Source organism: Lagenorhynchus albirostris, chromosome 18, assembly GCF_949774975.1.
Source record: "Lagenorhynchus albirostris chromosome 18, mLagAlb1.1, whole genome shotgun sequence".
Lineage (NCBI taxonomy): Eukaryota > Metazoa > Chordata > Mammalia > Artiodactyla > Delphinidae > Lagenorhynchus > Lagenorhynchus albirostris.
In genome coordinates this window covers 40,139,911-40,162,859 of record NC_083112.1, presented here as the reverse complement: position 1 = coordinate 40,162,859, position 22,949 = coordinate 40,139,911, and the positions used below count along the sequence as shown (strand labels likewise).

Below are 22,949 nucleotides of genomic sequence, written 5' to 3'. Positions count from 1 at the left end.
AACATGCCTGCACATTTTTTCAGCCTCTTGATTAGAGGAAAGCTTTTTAAATTCCAAGTCTCCTTTTTGTACTTTCTGAAAGTACTAAATAACCACTAAGAGCTTTAAGTTACGTTAATGATGGCTGGTAAATGGCTTCCCTTCTAGAGTAATTTGGAAGCATGGCTCAACACCATCATACCTCCTCTAGGAAGTGTATGTGTTTTGGAGGGAAAAGGGAATGGATTTGTGGAGGGTTGGTGCTTACAAAGAGTTACCTATTGCAGGTAACTTATCCTTATCCACACCTCCCAACTGTTCCCAAAGCTGTTCTATTCCATCATATGCCATTAACGAGGTGAACTTCTGTCTATATCTTGTAAGAAAAAGTGACTTTGGAAAATTCCCTAGAAGAAAAGTTTTCTAGGGCTTGCCTTCTGTAACATACTAGACAGAAAAAAGGCTAACAGAGAAAAACAAAATTAGCTAAAAGCATTTGGGAAACTTATATAATCCAAATTGTTTCCACGATGTCAAAATGGTAAACCAAAACTAAAGATATATAATTATGCATAATCAAGGAATCTAAAAAATATGGAATGCAAAGAATTTACTAACATGTAATATTTTATAAGACAACCAATTTCTTATTATATCAAAGATTAACATGAACCAAACACACGACTATGGCTCCCTGTCAGTTCTGAATTATATCCATAGTGTTAAGAGACTAAGGACTAGTAAAATGGAGGGGAATATGGTTTGACTATTGAGTGTTTGCTAGTGAGCATGTCACAGACAAAGCAGTGAAAATATAAGAGATAAATGTACTAATACATTTTGTGTCTATATTAGCCTAATGAGCTAAAGAGAGATTTAAAGAAATGAAGATTGTAAACTCCAGGAAGCAGTCAAGGTAAACTAGTAGATTCAAGCAATGAGGTCTTGGTATACAACCTTAATTCTATATCTTGTCAGCTCACCCTATATCTTGTGCCTCACCCTAGCCTGATCTCGGCCAGGGTCATATGCTTTAATAACTTCCATGTGTATAGTGCTTTTAAACTTTTAAATCCTTTCACATCTATTTAAGCTATCTGATCCTCGCAACAACCCTGTGAGGTAGGCAGGTTGCCCCCTTTTAACAGCCGAGGAAACTGGTGTTGAGAGGTAAACTAAATTGTCGTGCATCAGTGATGAAGCCAGGGCTAACTAGCTCTCTGGACTTGGCTACTTCCATTGCACCAGGCCACCACTCATGTTTCTGAAAGGCCTTTCAACTAGTAGAGACTCTTGGGAGAAGCAAGTATATTCCTACCTGTCTGCACCTTAATGGTCCATCCACTATTTTTTTTTTCTGAAGACACGAGAAAGGAGCCAGGGTACCAGAAAGCAGCTGTTGGACCCGGGCCTCAGAAGGACCTCAGAAGGAGCCCTGCCAGAGAAGGAAATACAGCCTTGTGTGATCAACTAACTTTTGGTGTTTGAAATTAACCTCTGAAGAAACTTTTCAAGCCCTATGTGAAAAGCACCGGTTGCCTCTTCTACCGCTGTGGCCGAGTGTCTAACCGCGACCGCAGCATCCCTGCACAGCTCATTGGCAGGGTCCTGCTGAGCACTGGCCTCCTCGCCAATGGCAATCAGCCGGTCCAATTTTTCTTCCTCCCACTTTGAAAGTTCTCGTGCCAATCTCCTGTTTTCTGCCAACTTGGCTGCAATAGTCCTGGCCACTGACCACCTTCTTCACCTTGCCCACCTGGGAGGGGGCTCACTGGTCAAAGACCCACCCCCACCAGAAACAAAAGGAACTCTGGAGGAGGAGACTGGAGGCCGCCATGCCGAGGCCACCCCGGGAATGTTTCGGCCAGAGCTTGTGCAGGGGCTGGGCTCACCAGACACTCCCAGTCTGGTCATGGGGCTGCTCTGACAGGGAGCAGCTGCACCACTGAAAAGGTGGTGGGAGCTACTCTAGCTGGGGATTCCTTGAGAGCACCCTGCACCCAAGGATTCATCCCAGGAGTCCTCAAGGTCACTGGTTTCTCTCATCTGGTCACTGATCCTCAGTTGACAATCCTCATCTGATTCCTTAACTGTTTTCAAGATAGGCTGATGATTTGCTGCCTGAGTCCTTTTTGTTCCCAGAATGCTGGTTCCCTCTTCCCCTGGGATGGCAGAGGCCACCAAGTTCTGATCACAGTGCTGGGCCTCCTCCTCCATTAAGTTTTCTGTGTCAGTCACTATCTGATTTCCAAGAAGGTGATCCAACGTATCTATAAAAGGGACAGTGTGGTGGATCACCCATACTTGTGGCGTGGGCCACATAGACCTTTAAATATAATGCCTTCAGGACTTTGAACTTGGAGCGGCACTGATGCTCAGTGCAGCAGAAGCCTTCCTGCTGCATCTGCTTAGACACAGCCTGGTAGATGTCTGCATTGTGATGTATGGTCTGGAGGCACTGAATATACTGTGCCTTGCCTAGTATGGAGAGAAGCATCTGTGTCTCCTGTCTGGACCACCGGATGCCCGCACTGCTATTGGAAGTGGCCATAGCGGACTGCGAAGGAAGGCTAGCTGGAGGAGGCTCCTGGCAGCAAGGTGCTGATCTGAAGTTGTGGGGAGGCTCTGTGTGCTCTGGTCTATCTCCAGGAGCCAGACGATTCTTCCCTCTCAGGGCTAATTGCTGAAAAGCCAGGTCCAAAGACTGCATTTCTGGCTTCTGCCAAGGATCTGCTTTACTTTCATTGCTGTATTTGAAATATTCCTTATTCTACTTTGTTTTGCTGCCAATCCAACAACCTCTTCATTTTCTGAGTAAGCAAAAACAGCTGGAGTAACTCTGTCACCTGCATCATTGGCAACCACATCAGCCCGGCCACCCTTATAAGATGGCTGCACAGGCTGTTGTGCAGCCTAGGTGAACCCCGATGGCCGCCATGAGGTGGCAGAGATGGCGGTAGCAGTAATGAGTGGCCCCTGCACCACAACAGTGCCCGGCCCTAGATTTATTAATACTATATTTTGGAGAATAGTCCTTGGAATTTCTAGTATGTGATAGATTATTTTGCGCTTGCTTACTAATGATTTATTTTCTTTTCCTCTTTGTTTGTATAGATATATGAAGTGTTTAGGATTAAAAAAAATTTTTTTTGAGTAAGTGTGAAAAATGATTAGATTTTGAAGCATGGAGCAGTTGAAATAAATGCAAGTAAGATAATAACCTCTTTTCTCAAACAAATCATACTACATTAGGTCCTGACAGTACAAAGAAACAAACTATTATTGGTGGGTAGCATTAAACATACCAATTCTGTATAAAAAGCTAATCTTAAATAGTAATATTGACATTTTGGATTAAATCAGTTTCACCTCTGAACCATCAACATTACTATTAGAACACACTGCAAAACGGGAAGCCAGGATAGCTGAGTACATGAAGATGCCTAGAAATCCTAGGCGTGTAGTAACTGCTGAAAATTCCTACTTACATATAGTGACATGACTGAACATTTACATGTAAGCAATATGAAAGACAGTTTTGCAATGACATAAAAGAATAACATTTTTATAATTAATAAAATTTAGAAAACAAAATGGAAAATTAAAAAATTTCATTATCGTATGCTAATAGAATTATAAACAAAATAATTTTTATTTGTTTTCACTTTTTAAAATATATTTTATTGTTATAACATTATGTTTAAATGGTAATTTAAGTTATAAGATTTGTGACTTACTTAATTACTCTTGCCTTAAAAAACAAATCCTGAATGTTATCCTACCACACAGTAATTATCTATGAACAAGATACGTTAGCTACAAACCAGATAGCCATCTCAAAGCACACTGGTTATAAGAAGAAAATTATTCTGATAAAGGAAAATTAAGATATCATATTTGAGGGAGACAAACATGTAACATATCTTTCTTTTGAGTATAATTTGAAATTGTGAGCCAAATGTATTTTCTCAGTGTTGTCGTAATTTAATTGAATGCACTTTAAGTACAGTTAAATAAACACTGTTATATGTATATAAGCTGTTTGAAGGGTACCTATAGAGTGGTCATGGGCAAATAATACAGAGAGGTGAATTATTATGCATATGCTTTCTAAGCATATTAAATCAACACATTGTCATAGTGAAGAATGTAGTCTTTAGATCTAAAATAATAGGTTTAACATATAGTCTCTAATACTCTCTACCTATATGGTTCAGTTCCCTCATATTTAAAAAGAGGGAAATGGACAGCTAATTTATAGCCATTTTAAGTATTAAATTTTATAAATAAACTATTAATAATGTTAACTACAATTAATGTTAAATCAGACAATCTTTTTATAAGCAGGCTATTAATTGCTTAATTCTTTCTGTTTTTTCATTTGAGTTTACTTAAAGAGATCTGGGTACCATCTAAATGGAGTCCAGAATTCATGGAACATAGCACAATTAAGAGCTCATTTGTCATGGAGCTCTCCAAAAATAGCATTCAGTTTTCACTGTCAAATGCAAAAATCTGAAAATTGTTTGATATATACACATGCATGTGTTCAAATTGTTTAATTAAAAAGTTTTATACTGAGTTTACCATAAAATATAAATGTATACACAAAAGATGTTCAGAACAAATATGATGCTAGATAGAATTTTAGTTTGGTAAGTCAGCTTATCAAAGGCAGAAATGTTTATATATTGTACATGGTCAAAATGTAGTGGAAAACCATGCTGACAATAAATAATTCAAATGTATAGGGAATAAAAATCAGGTTTTTTTTTTTTTCAGTTAGCTTTATCCTTTTCCTCATAGAAAGTTAGCAGAGGTTCTATGGATTCCTCAAGATTTTAGAAGAAAAGTAACCATCTAGATCATCATAGAGCTTAAAAAAAAAAAAGCTGTTGAAAAAACAAATTAATTAAGGACTTCACAAGTCTCTGGCCCTGGGTATAAAAATGTTGAAATTTCATTCTTAAATGAGTTCAAGGCCGAGAAATTTGTAAAATCCATTAACCACACCCTTCACCACATTCATTAGTTGATTTCTTGATTCTTCATTTCACCATGAGCATTATTTAAATAGTAGAACCCATACTATTAAACATATTGTATATTTTTTAATTAGAACAAACTTTACTTACTGCTTTATAATTTATAAATGCATGTTTCAATCAGTAACTTATTTTTTAATGAACACATAAAACAGTAAAATTTGGCTTAGTTAATATTTTAAATAAAAATATAACTTTTTAATTTTACTAAACAAGGCAAATTTCAGGGATTAACAGACCGTTCTACTTTCTAGTAATAAAATAAATATTTCACCTTCTTTCACCAAAACAGCAGAACAAAACAGGGCACAGAAAATATCTGTAACTAACATAGTAGCAGAATAGTTGCTGCTTTTAAGGTCAGTGCATTGTATAACCAAGTACTGAAATTCAGGATACCTTATTGTTGGAAGAAATGGTGCTTTATCTCATCACCTGCTTTACCTCTTTTATTTTCTTGCTTGTTTCCAAAGCTCCTGCACTGCATGAACTATTGTAATGTCACCAACCAAACGTTCTTGATTTTCTTCAGACTGTTGTTTTATTGAAATATCTCCCCAAATAGGGAGAGTGATTCCTACAAAGATAATTTATGTGGACAAGTTTCTATTCATTCTGAAAAATGTAGCTGGTGAAGAGTGTATGCTCAATTAGCATTTGTATTACTTAAGTAGATGGGGACTAATATCATTAATTTATATTCAGATAGTAATAATGATATGCACAGCCAGATATAACCATACATATTATATACTATATATGATGTATTGCATTTCAGTAATTCAAACATGGACTTACATTAAAACCTTTATTTTAATCTCACAGTTGATGTGATTAGATGTTGAGTGATATTTTAATTGACATACTTTTAAACAGAGGGCTCAATATAAAATAAGCATTTACTTTACAATTTATGCCATCTTTCAATTTCTAGCAGAATTTCCTTTTTCTAGATAATAAAACCTTGTTTATATTTCAAATGTGTGTTTATAAAAAATTAATAAACCTCAATTAAATAGGGTCAGCAGACCAGAAGGGGGAACTCTTATGCCCTGCAAAGATAACATAATCCAACGGGAAGAAGAAGGACTCCTCTTTTTCCTGGAAACAACCCAGCCAATGAAAAGGTATAGACTCCTTTTTTACAGTAGCCCCCCCTCCCCCAGCTTCCTTTTCTCCACTATAAGAGAGTTTTCCTTCCCTTGCTGTGCTGGGAAGTTGCACATGGCTCATCATGGTTGCAGACCCTGAATTGCAACTCTCTACTGATCCTGAATAAACCCATTTTTGCTAGAGAAATAACTGGCAGTCTATTTGTTTTAGGTCAACAACTTTATAGTGGCAGTAATGAAAAGGAAAATGAATGGTTTGTAAGAGCAAAGCTTGGTAGACTTGCCCTGATTGAGGGCACAAGCAGAGTGACAGATGGTTGACAGGATCACATTGTGTCTGCAAAGTCCATGTTGATGGCAATCATGGAATGTTTCATAGAAAATGGAGGAAGGAACTCTGGCCACCAATGACTTTAATTTTTGTCATTATTTTTCAGTGATAGATGAAATTCTGTGTTGTTTTTATTTTTTCAGAATTGTCCTGGAATGAACGATCAAAGTAAGAATTGCAGTTAATCAGGTAAGTAATTAAAATTGTAATAACTATAATGATGAGATGATGATAATTACAATAATCTACTTATCCATCTATCTATGTGTGATTAGAGGAAAGAAGAGGCTTATGCCTATTCATTTAAGAAGCTGTCTTGGTTTATCTAAGAAAGGAAATATTCATTCCCTATGCAGAGAACATTGGGAAGGGAGCTTTTTATCATCACCTTTATAAAGGAGTGGATGTTTCAGAAACTGACACCCACTGGGTCATGACTTATTAGAATTATAGAGGGTTCACTTTATTAGACATCAAGTATCATTTAAAACACACTACCTTCCTCTCCCTCATTCTTCTTGCTCTTCTTGCTGCATGGATTAATAGGAATCAGGACATTTCCTTTCCAAGATGGAGTCATATGCTCTCTTTTCATTCTTCTCTCAATCAAGAACTGGTAAAGACTCTTACCCAAGTTATGAGCTGGGCAATCAAGACTAGGTAAGAACTAAGCAGAAAGGACAGAGCATTTATCTCCCTATCTACTGCCAAGGCTAAGTGAGAGAGTCAAGTCCACAGCCTCATCCTAGGACCATGTGAACAGACTTGAAATTTGTTCAAAGACTCCATTATCTTGCTCTTTTGTTTCTGTAGACACAGCAGACAGTGCAAATCTCACACCTAAGATTTGCATAATATCATGAAAATATAATTTAGCCTTTGTCATAAAACATATTCTCCAATACATTTAGCTCCGTACATGTACATTTTTTGTATACTCAGAAGTCAAAGAAGGGAAGGGGTGAGCACATCACAAAAATACTAGCAGGTGTCATTACTAAGTAGTTATTATTTTATTCCCACACCATAATAAACCCTTTAGATACATTTTCTTATTTAATCCACCCAACGTTTCTAAATTAGCCTCTATAGTTACCCTTATTTATTGGATAAGGTTACAGAGCCTCAACATGGTTAAGTAATTCACTAAGATCTTGACAGGTGACAAATGGCAAAGTCAAGATTTCAAACCAGTCATTCTGATTCTGGAACTTAAATTCTCACACTATATTAAACATGGGCCAGTCTTTTTGGCTCAGTAACTCTGAGAAAGCAGCTGCTAAGTGAAGATCACAGAAGTTTCTCACTGTGATTCAAGAGATAACTGCTGTTCCTTCTGTAGTTTCCTTGCTGGCATGTGGAACCATGGACACCAGTGCAGATCTGAAAAAGTTTGCTTTTGATTGTGACTGTCATCTCCATGGGTGGATTGTGGCTACAGACAGTAAGGTGATAGATAACAAACATGACTAAGGGCATAGGTGTGTTTCCAGATTGGTCAGGAGGCATCACAGACAAAAAGAAGCCTTGACTAAAAGAGAAGGCTAGCAGATTGCTTCCTTACATCCCAGATAGCAGGGCCCCTCCTGTCTTAACTTTAGGTCCTGGCCACCCAGACTGGTTTCCCTGGATACAGGAGCTTCTCTGCTTAGAGAGATTGAATCATCAAGTGTGTCTGAATTTATTCAGACAAACTCAAAAAGACAAATGCTCTCTGAAAAATATGGAAGTTCCTATTTTTAAGAAAGTGAACACAAATAGTCTGATTTTTAATATATTATATATGACCAGATTTTATCTACTTTTAGTTATTTTATAGTGATATTAAATTCAATCTTAGGAAGATTGTAGTAGAAGTACCCACGTTCTAGTAACACGTTTTTTGGCTTTGAAAAAGAATATTTGAAACAGATATTGTTTAACAAATTATTTTATAATATTACTATATCAGAAATCACCTGAAAATATAAGCACAATCTATTAATTTATCTTTCTAAAGAAGGAATGCAAATATGGAACTCAAGGAGTGTTACAATTGTTATTTTCAGAGTATCGAAACAGAAATCATGTATTTTCATTTTTTCTATTATTCATGGAACATAGAACACTGTCTTGCATATAAAATTTTCAGTATTCTTCAAGATAAATTTTCTTTCTCCTACCTCTGAGCAGGCAATGTAAAGAGTGAATCAATTATCATTTTTACCATTCTAACTTAAATACTTACTCAGTAATTCTACAATCTTTTATTTGGTTAAATTGGCCCTTATATAAAAGTACTTTCAATTTTGGAAAGAGAAAGATAGTTGACTAAGACTGCACTAAGCTGGGAATTCCTAGTCAAGACAGGCTAAAAGGGGAGAAATAATAAAGGAAGTCTAAGGGTCAGAAAAATGACTGTGGTCATAAATCTGGACCCTAAGGCAAGAGATTGACACCCCAAAGCAGTGACCAAAATGTCATGGGAAGCATAAGCTTGACCTGGTTTGCTGCAATGACTTCTTAGGGAATCTAATCTGTTGAACCGGAACAGGGTGGGGGGAGGCAGGAGAGTAGTATCAACAGTAGCTTCTAGGAAAAGACAAAATTTGGGTGTTATCTTTTGTTAGGAGCATTTCAACAGACCACAACTTGATGGAAACAGAGCTAAATAGAGCAGTTCATGTTATTATGATTCCAGGCACTAGATTGGTTCAGGAAGGGTTTGATTCTCAGTGAGGAAAATGGAAAACAATTTTGAAACTTGTGGGAATTGATGTTAGGATAGTGCAGCTGGATGGATACCTAAGGACTCCTACTCCTAACTCGGGCATGCCAAATACAGGGTGTCTGTGATCCTCCTCCTGTGGGTGGACCTGAAAAATGTCACATAAGCTAGTTGACCATCTGGGGTATAACGTGGAGGTGTTTCAAAAGTTAAATGATCCCCACTGTATGAAATGACATGTCAACCTCACACAGAGAATGCATCTGTTACTTGGGAACAGAAAGCATGTGTCCAGTATTAGAAAAAAAAAAAAGGTCCTAGGAAACCACATCACATATCTCAATACCTTGTGCTTTGCCTATACATTTTATTATATGTATATTTGTACTTATGAGTAAAGCTGGATACTCTAAAAAGATGTCTAATTTCTGAGATTCTGATTTGACAATTTGATGTTTCCTGCCAGTTCAATATAACATACTGCAACTGAAATAAGAGCTGAAATAATACTGAAATAAGAGCTTGTAAGTCACTTCCACAATGAATCATGAACAGCTTTTTCATTTCCTTATAATCACTTCATGGCTTATTTTCACCTTTGTCTCCAATTTCATTGCTGGGGCAGATATATTCCCTATGTTCTATTTCTGTCATGATAGGAATGATGTATTATATTAAATTTTACACATTATATTACCAAGAAATTATGATTTAAAAATAGGTTATGTACTATGAAAATTGCAGTCACTTGCTTCTATTCTTTGAAAATAAATAGCGTGTATGTCTAATAACAAAATATCTAACAATGTCTAGAAAATCCAAGATAGACTGTTTCCTACCTTCCATTTCATCATTTTCATGTTCACCCACTCCCTGTTCTGTGTTCTTGTGGTGTACTGGCCATGTTACAATTCTTATGGTCATGTTCTCTCCATCCACAGGGTTGTTGTACATGTAGAATAGACTTATCCATCTGGAATGTCTCTCACCTCTTACCCTGCTTCATTTCTTAGACTTCAGTTCAAGCACTGTTTCATACAGAAAATCTTCTTGAACCACCCATGTTAGTTTTGAACATAATTTATTCCTGTTATGTACTCTCACAGAATCCGATGACCTGATTTCATAACCCATATTGCAGTTTTATTTGCTAACTAGTTTATTCAACATTTATTGAGTATTTTCTACCACATACTGTGCTAAGCAATAGGGGTAAACCAGTGAACAAATTAAACACAATAATTTTATGTGTATTTTCATGATTATTTGATTAGTTATTGACTTTCTCACTATATTGTTTCTTAAGAGTAATTGGAACTTTATTTAAGAGCAAAAGATTGGATCATGTTCAGTTACCCTTATTCTTCTGCACTAAGTTCATATGTTTAACAAATTAATGTATTAATTTCATTAAATCTAATTATATATAATGGAAATTCTCAACTAGCCAACTTAATTATCTCTTTGTTTAATTTTAATAAAACTATCAGACTTTAAAATTTTTCTTTTGGACAACTGGAAGGTGACCATCTACCTTAGTATTTCTCAAACTTATTTGAACAAAATAGTTAGCTGAGGCAGGGAGATCACAAGAAAATCATTCTTCCTCCTTCTCAGACTGCAAAAACTATGACTAAAAGAAAATAAAATTCAATCTAAAGGATGTAGGATAAAATAATAATAATTAGAGGAGAAATCAGTGAAATTAAAAACAAGAAATCAATTTAAAAATCATAGAAAATAAAGATGGCTCTGTAAAAAGAGCAATAAAATCATAAGCCTCTATCCTGGGTACCCAAGACAAGAGAAGACATAACTACTAATATAAGAAATGAAAGGGGTCTATCAATACAGATCACATGGACAAAAAATAGTAAAGAAATATTATGAACAACACTATGCTCACAAGTTTGAGATGGAACAATTTCTTCAAAGACACAATCTACTAAAACTTACAGAAGAAGAAATAGACAATCTAAATAGGACTATATATATTAAAGAAGTTGTACTAATAATTGATAACATTACAAAAAAGAAAGCACCAGTCTTGGATGAGTTCACAGGTGAACTCTAACCAAACACTTAAATAAGTAATTATACTAATTTCCAACAATATCATCCAGAAGATAAAAGTAGAAGGAATACTTACTAACCCATTCTTTGAGATCAGCATTACCCTAATACCAAAACCAAAGACAGTACATGCAAAGAAAGCTAAAGACCAATACATTTCATAAACACAAATGCAAAACTCCTCAGCAATATAGCAGAAAATTAAACCTGCAATATATAGAAATAATTATACACTATAATTATGTGGGATTTATTTCAGGTGTTCAAGCAGGTTCAATTTCTGAAAATCAATTAATGTAATCCATCACATCAACAAGAATAGACAACTAAATCAATGGCCCAGAATAGAGAGCCCAGAAATAAATCCACAGAAATATTTTCAACTGATCTTTGACAAATGAGCAAAGGCAAATTCAATGAAGAAAGGATACATTTTTCAATAAATGCTGTTTGACATCCACAGGCAACAATGTAAATCTAAAAATAGACCTTCAGAAAAAATATGAAATGGATCAAAATACATATACTAAAGTCTAACACATTGACAACAACAAATTCTGGTGAGGATGTAACAGAAATTATCATTAATTGCTGGAGGGGTTGTAAAATGGTTCTTTGGAAGTCAGTTTGGCGATTTCTCACAAAACTAAACATGATTTTATAATATGATCCAGCAATCACACTCCTTGGTATTTACCCAAATAAGTTGAAAATTTACCTCCACATAACAATCTGCACAAAGATGTGTATAGCCCTTTTATTCATAATTACCAAAACTTGGAAGAAACCAGGATATCATTCAGTATGCCAATTGATAAATATACTGCTGTGTATTCATAAAGAAATATTATTCAGCACTAAAATGTATCTGTCAAGACATGAAAAGACATGGAGAGACCTTAAAAGCATATCACTGAGTAAAAGAAGCCAATCTGAAAAGGCTGCATACTGTACAACTCCAGCCATAGCTGGAAAAGATAAAACTATGGAAACAGTAAAAATATAGGGGCTGCCAGGAGTTTGTGGGGGAGAAGGGATAAAGGTAGGGCTCAGGGAATTTTTAGGGCATTTAAACCATTGTGCATAAAACTATAATGGTGGACATATGTTGTCATATGTTTGTTAAAACCCAAATATCATACAACACCAGAAGTAAACGCTAGTGTAAACTATGAAGTTTGGTGGTAATTATGTATCAATGTTGGCCCATCAAATGTAAAAAGTGTACCTATCTCATGTGGGATGTTGACAGTAGGAAAGTCTATGATTGTGCGGGGGAAGGTGACATATGTGAACTCAATTTTGCTATAAATCTAAAACTGCTCTAAATAATAAATTCTATTTTAAAAAATTGACTGATATATTTTAACTGGAACAATAAAAAATTTAATGCACTTAGGTTAGAAATGAGTAGTGTGAATTACCTGTATTTAAACTATAATACACACATGCTTTAACAGCCACATATTAGATAATTTTAAAGACAAAACATTACTGATACAAACATGAATTACAATACAATAATTTTTACCATAAAGACTTCAGCAATCTAAAGTTATACTAATAAGGCAAAAGTCAATAATATTTGCATGCCAAAAATTAAAAAAATAATAATAACCAGCGCAAAACACCAGTGGCAGAGATGTTAACAAAGCAAGATTCCTACAGTTATTGGAGTTTTCAAGTATCTTTATGTATAAATAACTAGCAAAGCTTTGCAATGTTGTCAAGCATTGAGCAGCCTTCCACACCTTAGGATGTATCAAAGTATAGACTTAAATTAACCCTAAACTTCTATGAGTATCAAATTTCAGTGATTTGGCATAATGTGCTTATTATACAACTAATAAATAGCAGTTTGTCATTTATGGAAGTGAATATCATTATTTGTAATCTGTACATTCCCTTGTGAGAAGCAAGAGGAAAAGCTAACTTTGTTTTTTTTAACATAAATCACTGGAGTACACTTAGTGGTAAAATTATAGATAGACTATTCTGACTCACTTATTCAGCCTAACCAAATCTTACTAAACAATTAGATTCTGGAATTAGGAATTATGATACTTTACATAGTAATCCATTAAACAAGCCAGTTAAAACAAGGAGTAGCATGGTAGTGGTATTTTGAACATACATGCAGTCGGTTTTGCTCGTTTTTTAAGTTCCAAAGTTTAGCTCTTGTCTCTTCCTTATAGTAGTCAGGCCTCAGTGATTCTCAGAAATGTAAACAGGCACAACAGGAAGAGATTTATGTGAACATCCTTCTTTCATGCAGCTCAGCCCTGTCCTGGTTGGTTCCCCAAAATAAATCTCATCAGTTTCAAAATGCTGCCAATATACACAACGTTATATAAGTTTGACTCCATGCTCCTTACCCAATTCTCAGTTTCCTATCTCAAAATTAACTTATTTATTTATTTACATCTTTATTGGAGTATAATTGCTTTACAATGGTGGGTTAGTTTCTGCTTTTAACAAAGTGAATCAGATATACATATACATATGTTCCCATATCTCTTCCCTCTTGTGTCTCCCTAACTTCCACCCTCCCTAGCCCACCCCTCTAGGTGGTCACAAAGCACCGAGGTCATCTCCCTGTTCTATGTGGCTGCTTCCCACTAGCTATCTATTTTACGTTTGGTAGTGTATATATGTCCATGCCTTTCTCTCACTTTGCCACAGCTTACCCTTCCCCCTCCCCATATCCTCAAGTCCATTCTCTAGTAGGTGTGTCTTTATTCCTGTCTTACCCCTAGGTTCTTCATGACATTTTTGTTTTCTTAGATTCCATATATATGTGTTAGCATATGGTATTTGTCTTTCTCTTTCTGACTTACTTCACTCTGTATGACAGACTCTAGGTCCATCAATACAAATAACTCTATTTCGTTTCTTTCTATGGCTGAGTAATATTCCATTGTATATATGTGCCACATTTTCTTTATCAATTCATCTGATGATGGATACTTAGCTTGCTTCCATCTCCTGGCTATTGTAAATAGAGCTGCAATGAATATTTTGGTACATGACCCTTTTTGAATTATGGTTTTCTCAGGGTATATGCCCAGTAGTGGGATTGCTGGGTCATATGGTAGCTCTATTTTTAGTTTTTTAAGGAACCTCCATACTGTTCACAATAGTGGCTGTACCAATTCACATTCCCACCAGCAGTGCAAGAGGGTTCCCTTTTCTAAACACTCTCTCCAGCATTTATTGTTTCTAGATTTTTTGATGATGGCCATTCTGACCGGTGTCAGATGATATCCTATTGTAGTTTTGATTTTTATTTCTCTAATGATTAATGATGTTGAGCATTCTTTCATGTGTTTGTTGGCAAACTGTATATCTTCTTCAGAGAAATGTCTGTTTAGGTCTTCTGCCCATTTTGGGATTGGGTTGTTTCTTTTTTTCTTATTGAGCTGCATGAGCTGCTTGTAAATTTTGGAGATTAATCCCTTGTCAGTTGCTTCATTTGCAAATATTTTCTCCCATTCTTAGAGTTGTCTTTTGGTCTTGCTTATGGTTTCCTTTGCTGTGCAAAAACTTTGAAGTTTCATTAGGTCCCATTTGTTTATTTTTGTTTTTATTTCCCTTACTCTAGGAGGTCAAACTCTAGTGGGTCAGAAAGGATCTTGCTGTGATTTATGTCATAGAGTGTTCTGCCTATGTTTTCCACTAAGAGTTTGATAGTTTCTGGCCTTACATTTAGGTCTTTAATCTGTTTTGAGCTTATTTTTGTGTATGGTGTTAGGGAGTATTCTAATCTCATACTTTTACATGTAACTGTCCAGATTTCCAAGCACCACTTATTGAAGAGGCTGTCCTTTCTCCACTGTACATTCCTGCCTCCTTTATCAAAGATAAGGTGACCATATATGCATGGGTTTATCTCTGGGCTTTCTATCCTGTTCCATTGATCTATATTTCTGTTTTTGTGCCAGTACTATACTGTCTTGATTACTGTAGCTTTGTAGTATAGTCTGAACTCAGGGAGCCTGATTCCTCCAGCTCCGTTTCTCGTTCTCAAGATTGCTTTGGCTATTCGGGGTCTTTTGTGTTTCCAAACAAATTGTGAATTTTTTTCTTCTAGTTCTGTGAAAAATGCCAGTGGTATTTTATAGGGATTGCATTGAATCTGTAGATTTCTTAGGGTACTAGAGTCATTTTCACAATGTTGATACTTCCAATTCAAGAACGTGGTATATCTCTCCATTTATTTTTATCATCTTTAATTTCTTTCATTAGTGTCTTATGATTTTCTGTTTACAGGTCTTTTGTCTCCTTAGGTAGGTTTATTCCTAGATATTTTATTCTTTTTATTGCAATGGTAAGTGGGAGTGTTTTTTAATTTCACTTTCAGATTTTTCATCATTAATGTATAGGAATGCCAGAGATTTCTGTGTGTTAATTTTGTACCCTGCTACTTTAAGAAATTAATTGATTAGCTCTCATAGTTTTCTGGTAGCACCTTTAGGATTCTCTATGTATAGTATCATGTCATCTGCAGCTTTACTTCTTTTCTGATTTGGATTCCTTTTATATCCTTTTCTTCTCTTATTTGTGGGTAAAACTTCCAAAACTATGTTGAATAAGAGTGGTGAGAGTGGCCAACCTTGTCTTGTTCCTGATCTTAGTGGAAATGGTTTCAGTGTTTCACCATTGAGGACAATGTTGACTGTGGGTTTGTCATATATGGCCTTTTTTATGTTGAGGAAAATTCCCTCTGTGTGTACTTTCTGCAGGCTTTTTATCATAAATGGGTGTTGAATTTTGTTGAAAGCTTTCTATGCTTCTATTGAGATGATCATATGGGTTTTTCTCCTTCAATTTGTTAATATGGTGTATCACGTTGATTGATTTGCATATATTGAAGAATCCTTGCATTCCTGAATAAACCATACTTGTTCATGGTGTATGATCCTTTTAATGTACTGTTGGATTCTGTTTGCTAGTATTTTGTTGAGGATTTTTGCATCTATGTTCATCAGTGATATTGGCCTGTAGTTTTCTTTCTTTGTGACATCCTTGTCTGGTTTTGGTATCAAGGTGATGGTGGCCTCATAGAATGAGTTTGGGAGTGTTCCTCTCTCTGCTAAATTTTGGAAGAATTTGAGAAGGATAGGTGTTAGCTCTTCTCTAAATGTTTGACAGAATTCATCTGTGAAGCCATCTAGTCCTGTGCTTTTGTTTGTTGGAAGATTTTTAATCACAGTTTCAATTTCAGTGCTTGTGATTGGTCTGTTCATATTTTCTATTTCTTCCTGATTCAGTCTTGGCAGGTTGTGTATTTCTAAGAATTTGTCCATTTCTTCCAGGTTGTCCATTTTATTGGCATAGAGTTGCTTGTAGTAATCTCTCATGATCTTTTGTATTTCTACAGTGTCAGTTATTACTTCTCCTTTCTCATTTCTAATTCTATTGATTTGACTCTTCTCCCTTTTTTTCTTGATGAGTCTGCCTAATGGTTTGTCAATTTTGTTTATCTTCTCAGAAAACCAGCTTTTAGTTTTATTGATCTTTGCTATTATTTCCTTCATTTCTTTTTCATTTATTTCTGATCTGATCTTTATGATTTCTTTCCTTCTGCTCACTTTGGGGGTTTTTATTCTTCATTTTCTAACTGTTTTAGGTGCAAGGTTAGGTTGTTTATTTGAGATGTTTCCTGTTTCTTAAGGTAGGATTGTATTGCTATAAACTTCCCTCTTAGAACTGCGTTTTCTGCATCCCATAGGTTTGGGGTCGTCATGTCTTCATTGTCATTTGTTTCTAGGTATTTTTTGATTTCCTCTTTGATTTCTTCAGTTATCACTTCATTATTAAGTGGTGTATTGTTTAGCCTCCACATGATTGTATTTTTTACAGATCTTTTCCTGTAATTGATATCTAGTCTCATGGTGTTGTGGTCAGAAAAGATACTTGATACAATTTCAATTTTCTTAAATTTACCAAGGCTTGATTTTTGACCCAAGATATGATCTATCCTGGAGAATGTTCCATGAGCACTTGAGAAAAATGTGTATTCTGTTGTTTTCAATGGAATGTCCTATAAATATCAATTAAGTCCATCTTATTTAATGTATCATTTAAAGCTTGTGTTTCCTTATTTATTTTCATTTTGAATGGTCTTTCCATTGGTGAAAGTGGGGTGTTAAAGTCCCCTACTATGAATGTGTTACTGTCGATTTCCCCTTTTATGGTTGTTACTATTTGCCTTATGTACTGAGGTGCTCCTATGTTGGTTGCATAAATATTTACAACTGTTATATCTTCTTCTTGAATCGATCCCTTGATCATTATGTAGTGTCCTTCTTTGTCTCTTTTAATAGTGTTTATTTTAAAGTCTATTTTATCTGATATGAGAATTGCTACTCCAGCTTTCTTTTGGTTTCCATTTGCATGGAATATCTTTTTCCATCCTCTTACTTTCAGTATGTGTCTCTAGGTCTGAAGTGGATCTCTTGTAGACAGCATATATATGAGTCTTTTTTATGTATCCATTCAGCCAGTCTGTGACTTTTGGTGGGAACATTTAATCCATTTACATTTAAGGTAATTATCAATATACATGTTTGTATTCCCATTTTCTTAATTGTTTTGGGTTTTTTATTGTAGATCTTTTCCTTGTCTTGTGTTTCTTGCCTAGAGAAGTTCCTTTATCATTTGTTTTAAAGCTGGTTTGGTGGTGCTGAACTCTCTCAGATTTTGCTTGTCTGTAAAGGTTTTAATTTCTCCATCAAATCTGAATGAGATCCTTGCTGGGTAGAGCAATCTTGGTTGTAGGTTTTTCTCCTTCATCACTTTAAATATGTCCTGCCAGTCCCTTCTTTCTTGCAGAGTTTCTGCTGAGAGTTCAGCTGTTAACTTTATGGGGATTCCCTTGTGTGTTATTTGTTGTTTTTCCCTTGCTGCTTTTAATATGTTTTCTTTGTATTTAATTTTTGACAGTTTGATTAATATGTGCCTTGGCATGTTTCTCCTTGGATTTACCCTGTATGGGACTCTCTGTGTTTCCTGACTTGATTAACTATTTCCTGTCCCATATTAGGGAAATTTTCAACTATAATCTCTTCAAATATTTTCTGTCTTTTTCTTTTTCTCTTCTTCTTCTGGGACCATTATAATTTGAATGTTGGTGCATTTAATGTTGTCCCAGAGGTCTCTGAGACTGTCTTCTGTTCTTTTCATTCTTATTTCTTTATTCTGCTCTGCAGTAGTTATTTCCACTATTTTATCTTCCAGGTCACTTATCCATTCCTCTGCCTCAGTTATTCTGCTATTGATCCCTTGTAGAGTATTTTTAATTTCATTTATTGTGTTGTTCATTGTTGCCTGTTTCATCTTTAGTTCTTCTAGGTCCTTGTTAACCATTTATTGCATTTTCTCTATTTTATTTTCAAGATTTTACATCATCTTTACTACCATTATTATGAATTCTTTTTCAGGTAGACTGCCTATTTCCTCTTCATTTCTTAGGTCTGGTGGGCTTTTATCTTGCTCCTTCATCTGCTGTGAGTTTTTCTGTCTTCTCATTTTGCTTATCTTACTGTGTTTGTGGTCTTCTTTTTGCAGGCTGCAGGTTCGTAGTTCCCGTTGTTTTTGGTGTCTGTCCCCAGTGGCTTAAGTTGGTTCAGCTGGTTGTGTAGGCTTCCTGGTGGAGGGAACTAGTGTCTGTGTTCTGGTGGATGAGGCTGGATCTTGTCTTTCTGGTGGGCAGGTCCATGTCTGGTGGTACGTTTTGGGGTGCCTGTGGCCTTATTATGATATTAGGCAGCCTCTCTGCTAATGGGTGGGGTTGTGCTCCTGTCTTGCTAGTTGTTTGGCATAGGGTGTACAGCACTGTAGCTTGCTGGTCGTTGAGTGAAGTTGGGTCTTGGTGTTGAGATGGAGATCTCTGGGAGATTTTCACCATTTGATATTATGTGCAGCTGGTAGACCTCTTGTGGACCAGTGTCCTGAAGTTGGCTCTCCCACCTCAGAGGCACAGCGCTGACTCCTGGCTGCAGCACCAAGAGACTTTCATCCACATGGCTCAGAATAAAAAGGAGAAACAGTAGAAAGAAAGAAAGAAAGAAAGAAAGAAAAAGAAAGAAAGAGGATAAAATAATATAATATAAAGTAAGGTAAAATAAAATAAAGTTATTAAAATAAAAAGTAATTATTAAGAAAAAAAATTTTAAGTAAAAAACAACAAAAACAAACAAGCAAAAAAACCCAGACGGACAGAACTGTATGACAAATGTTGAAAGTAAAACTATAGAGACAAAATCTCCCACAGAAGCATACACATACTCACTCACAAAAACAGGAAAATGGGGGCTTCCCTGGTGGCGCAGTGGTTGAGAGTTCACCTGCTGATGCAGGGGACATGGGTTCGGGCCCCGGTCTGGGAAGATCTCACATACTGCAGAGCGGCTAGGCTCATGAGCCATGGCCTGTGAGCCTGCACGTTCAGAGCCTGTGCTCTGCAATTGGAGAGGCCACAACAGTAAGAGGCCCGCGTACCGCAAAAAAAAAAGAGGAAAAGGGGAAAAAAATAATAAATCTTGCTCTCAAAGTCCACCTCCTCAATTTGGGATGATTCGTTTTCTATTCATGTATTCCACAGATGCAGGGTACATCAAGTTAATTGTGGAGCTTTATTCTGCTGCTCCTGAGGCTGCTGGGAGATGTTTCCCTTTCTCTTCTTTGTTAGCACAGCTCTGGGGGTTCAGCTTTGGATTTGGCCCCACCTCTGTGTGTAAGTCGCCGGAGGGCTTTTCTTCTTCGCTCAGACATGACGGGCTTAAAGGAGCAGTTGATTCGGGGGCTCTGGCTCACTCAGGCCGTGGGAGGGAGGGGGATGGATGCGGGGAGAGCCTGAGGTGGCAGAGGCTGGCGGAATGTTGCACCAGCCTGAGGCGCGCCGTGCGTTCTCCTGGGGAAGTTGTCCCTGGATCCCGGCACCCTGGCAGTGGCGGGCTGCACAGGGTCCCCGGTAGCGAGGTGTGGATAGTGACCTGTGCTCGCACACAGGCTTCTTGGTGGCGGCAGCATCAGCCTTAGCGTCTCATGCCTTTCTCTGGGGTCTGCGCTGTTAGCCGCGGCTCACACCTGTATCTGGAGTTGCTTTAAACAGCGCTCTTAATCCCCTCTCCTCACGCACCAGGAAACAAAGAGGGAAGAACTATTCTCTTGCCTCTTTGGCAGGTCCAGACTTTTCCCTGACTCCCTACTGGCTAGCCGTCGTGCACTAACACCCTGCAGGCTGTGATCACGCTGCCAGTCCTCTCCCTGGGATCAGGCCGAAGGCCAAGCCTCAGCTCCCAGCCCTGCCCGCCCCGGCGGGTGAGCAGACAAGCCTCTCGGGCTGGTGAGTGCTGGTCGGCACTGATCCTCTGTGCGGGAATCTCTCCGCTTTGCCCTCCACACCCTAGTGGCTGTGCTCTCCGCCCGGGCTCCGAAGCTTCCCCCTCTCTGCCACTTGCAGTCTCCACCCGCGAAGGGGCTTCTAGTTTGTGGAAACCTTTCCTCCTTCACGACTCCCTCCCACTGGTGCAGGTCCCGTCCCTATTCTTTTTTCTCTGTTTCTTCTTTTTTTCTTTTGCCCTACCCAGGTTAGTGGGGAATTTCTTGCCTTTTGGGAGGTCTGAGGTCTTCTGCCAGCATTCAGTAGGTGTTCTGTAGCAGTTGTTCCATGTGTAGATGTATTTCCTGATGTATCTGTGGGGAGGAAGGTGATCTCCGCATCTTACTCTTCCGCCATCTTCCCCCTCTCTCCCCAAAATTAACTTATTTTTAACTTTACTTTAAAAATGTTTACAAACCCTTATTTTTAGTTCTGCTTATTTTATTTTTGTTACAATTCCTTGTACGAAATTCATTACAAATATTAATAGATTCATATGGACTTGCATTAGTCCCCAGCACCAATCTCCAGCAAATTGTTCAAATTATCAAGTTTTAGTTTTTTCATCTGTAAATTGGGCCTAATAAGGATTGTTGTGTTGATTAAATGGGGCTATATATGGAAAACATCAATCACAATATCTGACACATATGTTCTCCATGTGCTGGGAATGTTCACAACTTCTGCTATTTGAGTATTGTGGCACACTTATAGCTCACATATGGCTGTACAAACTGAGTAACCCAGTATATTTTCTAAATAAATATGTGCACCCAGTACTTCCACAAGAAATATGTGTATAATATTTCTAGAATGTGGAATAACCATATGTATTTTGGAAAAACCAAACCAAACCTGGTATACAAATCTGAAGCACATGACTTTTCATACACATGACATAGAAAATAGCAACTCAAAGCAAATTTACAAATTAAAACGTTGACTTTATATAAAGAGATAGCAAAACGTTCGATATTATACAATTAGACAAATTACAAAATATTTGATATATTACAGTATGGTGCTTCTTTTATTCACATGGAAGTGTTTTTAAAACTCCACAAGTTCCATCTCCCTAAATAAATATATGCAATATATTTTTAATCACAAAATATATGACTGATAAATGAGAAAGTGTTATTTTTGTAGCCTTGAAGATTAATCAGTTGTTTATCAATTAGGATATAAAGAGTAATTCAAGAGAAGAAGGTCAAGATGGTGGATTACGAGGACATGGAGTTCATCTCTCCTCACAAATCCATCAATAATACATCTATGAATGGGACAATTCTTACAGAACACCAGCAGAATACTAATAGAGGACCTTGGACACCTTGGACAAGAAATATCCCCATGTAACTGGGTAGAATGAAAGAAAGAAGGGAAAAAGAAGAGGAAAGGGAGCAGGTTGGGACCAGTGCCCCTGGAGTGGGGAGATGAAGGAGAGGAGAAGTTCTTGCATCTGGGAGAGCGCCCTCACCAGCAGGGAGATCAGTTGGGACAGAAAGGGAGCTTCAGGGGCTATTGGAGGAGAGTGCAGCAATTGGTCTGTGGCAAGCAGGACAGAGTGAGACCTACACAGATGGTTCATTACACTGACCTGGACACCCCAGCCTGACACATGTGTGCACCAGTATGGACAGGGACTGGGTACTGGAAAGTGGAGTTTGGAGAGCAAATCTGTGAAGACAATGGCCTTTGGCTCTGAGGAGATAGCCTGAGGGGATGGGAGTAAGGAAATCCATAGAAGCAAAGTGCCATTGGTAAGTGACATGTAAGGGGTGGGACAACCATTGCAGCCTCTCTCCTCACCCTCTGGTCCCTGCCTCCCCAGGCACTACGAAGGGACCCCATCAGGGAAGACTTTCTCATGCCTGTGGCTGCTGGCTCCCCTACATGCCCATCACTGCTGGGGGTCCCACAACGATGGCCACTGCATGCCTCTGCATGCTTTCTTCACCAGGTTGGACTCGTGCTCCAGGGCAGCCTTGGGGGAAGACCCCTGTGGGTGACCCCCCCAAACAGAGAAGGGGCTGAAACCACAGCTGAGCCCCAGAGGCCATGCAACTAAGGAAGAAAAGCTGAAATCTCTCCTCACAGCTGTGCAAACTGCAAATTGACACCCCCTTGACTGGCTTTGTAAACTTAGCACATATAGAACATCTGAACAGACAACGAGTTCTCACACAGCTGAGACAGGCCTAGATTTAGCATTTGTAGACTATGTGGGCACATACACATGGGGAATGGGCCAGTCCAGAGTCTGAGATTCCCCCATAGCACCCACAGTGTGTTCAGATCCATGATTACTGTAATC

At 37.5% G+C, this 22,949-nt stretch overlaps 1 pseudogene; it reads right to left on the bottom strand.

Moving 5' to 3' along the window:
• Positions 1–1,449: 1,449 nt before the first annotated feature.
• On the bottom strand, positions 1,450–2,530 carry LOC132508504 (myb/SANT-like DNA-binding domain-containing protein 7; annotated as a pseudogene).
• Positions 2,531–22,949: the final 20,419 nt, after the last annotated feature.